Below are 4,183 nucleotides of genomic sequence, written 5' to 3'. Positions count from 1 at the left end.
CTATTTTTGTTGGTAGTTATGGTCAATTAATGACTAAATATAACGCGTATTGCAGGCCAGCTTTCACTACGTTGGACGTCGCCCTAGATCGGGTCCTCGCAGACCTTGCGTTAACAGAGGCCCGGGACCTCGACCGGTCCAGGACCACCGTGAAGACGTCCGCGCGGCAAGGACGTCGTTTGAACGACCAGCTCACCCAGCTCAGATGCTCTTATAGCATTCGACAGTTGTTTTTGCAGCTAGTTATGGCCATTTAATGAGCAAATATAACGTGTATTAGCAGCGTTTGCTACGTCGGTCGACGCCCCAGGGTCCTTGCAGACCCCGCACTCACGGAGGCCTAGCTCCTTGACCGGTCTAGGTCCACTGAGAAGACGTCCGTGCAGCACGGGCATCGCCTCACCCACCAGCTCATCAAGAACAGTGCCGGAGATTCCTACACCACATCCATAGTTGTTTTTGCAGCTAGCCATTGGACATAGGAATTAATTTGCAACATGATTATGAGCGATATATTTTCTCTTGTTTCGCGTATGTATAGTGTTACTCCCTCCATTCCCAAATACTATCACCGCCCGCGAGTACTTGTCGAAGAAATGAATAAAAATAGTTGTATGTAGAACTAATATACATCTAGATACGTCCATTTCTCCGACAAGGATTGCCGGACGGAGGGAGTATAAGCCTTTCTAGAGATTTCGACAAATGACTACATACAGAACAAAATGATTGAATCTAAGCTCTAAACTATGTCTATATACATCCCTATGTTGTAGTCTATTTAAAATGTCTGATTTATATTTAGTAACGGAGGGATCCGTTTCTTGCCTTTTTCATAAGCCGAGAAATATCATATCGAGAGGATAGAGTGGACGACTTGCTACACGACAGGAGCGGAGCGTGTTCCGAAGAGCCGACCGTTCGGGCCCACTTGGCAGCAGGAGTTGGTTCCCGTATCCGCCCATCGGGACCGAGGACTAGTCGTTTGATACGTCGGGCCCCACGAGTGAGACAGACGAGAGCGGATCATTAGACCGCGGCGAGATACGCCAGGTCTCCTCGCCGCCGCTCAGCCGCTATAAAACGAGCGCCCCCTGGAGGAGACAGCCACCCTCTGCCGTCTCGCCACCCGCAGCCCATTCGCACGTGCCACCGTCGATCGGACCTTGCATCCAGCTCTCTCCTCTCCTCCCTCATGGCGCCCACCGCCTCCTTCTTCTTCGGCGCCGCCCCGGAGGACACGCCGGCGGCTGACGTCTCGGCCCATGCCGTCGTGCCGGACCTCTCCGACGCGGTAGCGCGGGCGCGGTTACGCCGGCAGGCGGCGTCCGGGCAGGGGAGGCAGCAGGCGGCCTCCCGCGTCGGCGGCGGCGGCGGCGCCCCGCCGCCCAGGAAGACCCCGCAGCGGGGCCTCGGCGTGGCGGAGCTCGAGCGCCTCCCGCGTCGGCTGCGGCGGCGTCGACCCGCTGCAGGACCTCAGCGCCGCGGCCGCGGCTGCCATCCTGGAGGCTGCCGCCGCCAACCTGCAGGCGCAGGGCAACCCCGTCGTCCTGCAGCACCACCACGACTACCTGCCCGCCTTCGACGCCGCCACCGGCTCGCACTACTACTCGCCGCTCCTGGTCCAGCCGCCGCCCGCCCCTCCGGCGCCGCAGCCGCAGCCGCCGGCTCCCGTCCGCTTCGTCCAGGGCGTGGCGCCCGAGCAGCAGTACTTCATGGAGCGCTGGGCCGCATGGGGGGCTTCGTCCCGGCGGGCAATGGCCAGCAGCCGCAGCTCCAGGTGCCGGCGCCAGAGTGCCCTTCAAGCCAAAGCACCATCTGGCGTCCGGCGTGCTCCTCCGCCTCCTGCCTCCACGCGGGCCAACGCTGCGACCTCTGCTCCAAGGTACTCCGTCCGTCCAGTCCACTGCAAAAATTCGAGAGCTTTCTGCTCCTCCAAGATTCATTTTCTTGTGCCAATTAACCAATCTTGTCTTCTTTCCTGCGCGCCCGTGTTGATCTTCTCGATCTCGCCTACAAAGATGATAGAGGGCTTGGCAGATAGAGGAACACGGGCCACCGCCGCCGGCACCACCAACGCGCCATACTACTCCATCTACGATCTCGCCGCCACCATGACCATGACCGCTGCTAGCAAGGTACATGAATTGGTTCCAGGCGTTTGCAAATCCATTCAGATTTGCCAGAACTAACTGATGGCTGTGTTGCAACACCCGATCGATTTGCAGGAGACGGGCGGCGAAGGGTTCTTGGTGGCACCGGAGGGGAGGAAGGAGGTGCGAGAGATCGAGTTCTTCCCAACGAGGGTCACCAGCCACGGCGGCGCTCCCGACGAGTCCGAGCTGCGCAGGACGACTCCGCCCTTCTACTCCTCGCCGCCCGGCGGCGTGGGTGGCTCCCTGGACCTGTCCCTGAGGCTCTAGCTAGGGTTTCGACTTCCGATCAGTATCCGCTCGTAGATCCATGAACGAGTTCTTGGATTGTTTTTTGTTAATGCTTGTCAAAGTTGTCATTTCGGGAGCTAATTATATTTTGCCAACCATGCATGTATCGGATGAAAACGAGATCAATGCCGTTTCAAGCAGAGTAATTAACTTTCGTGATATGTGAGATGATAGACTATGATTCGTATCATATCAAACGCCAGCACATTAACGTTTCGAATGTTTATGCATGGCAGCAATGCCTGCTGCACATGACCCCACCCACGCAAGTCGTTGAAGGTAATTAAACTTTGATGAGGAGTGTGTGCGAATTTACAGCGAGATTGCCTCATCGATCGGCGCGAGGAGAGCTTCCAAAGGGACATCAGCATCATATTTGTCATTTCTAAAATCAATGAATGGATGACTAAACAACCTTTCATACTCCCTCCGTAAAGAAATGTAAGAACGAAGTAGCGATCTAAAGGCTCTTATATTTCTTTACAGAGGGAGTATATGTTACGTTTCCACAAATATGCCTCCTCAGTTGGCGGCAATATTTAGTTTTGTTTTATTTTCAAGATCTCATGCTTCCTTGTAATGCTACCTATGTACCCAATGCATTTTTTCACGATGCTCACCAGGGAATTTCTACATTGTAATAATGTTGTTTGGTTTAGCTAGAAAATTGCTTCCATTCATCAACCCGTAATCAATCCAGGTTATACGTTGGCAACACAACACAACAGATGCGTTCTCTTGTTAGTGCAAAGTTTAGTTATTATATCTACTATTAGCAATGATCCCTGCTTCATACCAAGATCCTCAATGTTGAGTTACCAAATTTTAATCGTTCTCGCATTTTGCCATATCGTGTCATATGAATATTGAGTTTCTTTCCGTACCATGCTTGCAAATTATACTATATGTGTTTCTTTTTTTTTATTCACGTTGCTCTCACTCGCCGGCATAATTGTAATATGTACACTGCCCTTTCGTCTCTTTAACATACCTCTACTTTTCCCCCATATTTACGTCCCAGTTCCACTCAATTATTATCACATTACTAAACAACCCCTTTGCAAAATTTGCTTATTATTTGTAATGTCGTGCATTGTAGAAGGTAGTTCTGTTTTTATTATTTTCTATTCATATTTGCATGAACTGATCATTTACGTAGCGGTGTGTTTTTGCTGCCTTTTTTATTGTATTGCCTAGTCATAGCTGTCATTTTTGGAGTTAGTTTACATGCCAACCATGCGTATCAATTTTTTTTGAGAACATGTGTATCTAATAAGGAGATCAATGCGGGAACTGCAGTTTCAACATGTGTAAGTGGCAATTCCTATTCGGTAGATGTTTGTCCAGTGGTTCCTGCACACAGATAAGGGGCGGCCCAACTAAACTTCCAAGGACTCTCCTACTCTCAGTTTGTTAGAAGGTTCTAGAACTTTCCCTATAGCATGTTTTCTTTTTTACTATGTTTTCCGACGTTTTTCTTGTTCTTTTCGTTTTTATTTTTTTCTGTTTTTTCTTTTCTTCTCTTTTCCCCATTATTTTCCTCTATTTTTAATTTTTAAACCTCATTAAATTTTGTGAATATTTTTTTAAATGAAGGAATATTATTTGAATACTTGATTTTTCTAGGAAATTTGGAACATTGAAAAAATCTCATAAATAATTTTTTAAATTCATAAATATTTTTCGATTTCAAGAATATATGTTTTTCAAAATTAAGTGCAATTATTTCATGGTTTTGG

At 49.4% G+C, this 4,183-nt stretch overlaps 1 pseudogene; it reads left to right on the top strand.

The window, feature by feature from the left end:
- Positions 1–1,195: 1,195 nt before the first annotated feature.
- Positions 1,196–1,963, top strand: LOC119350644 (annotated as a pseudogene).
- The last annotated feature ends 2,220 nt before the right edge of the window (positions 1,964–4,183 follow it).

This window comes from Triticum dicoccoides, chromosome 1B, assembly GCF_002162155.2.
Source record: "Triticum dicoccoides isolate Atlit2015 ecotype Zavitan chromosome 1B, WEW_v2.0, whole genome shotgun sequence".
Classification (NCBI taxonomy): Eukaryota; Viridiplantae; Streptophyta; class Magnoliopsida; order Poales; family Poaceae; genus Triticum; species Triticum dicoccoides.
The sequence above is the reverse complement of the archived record's forward strand: the minus strand, read 5'-3'. Positions and strand labels throughout refer to the sequence as shown.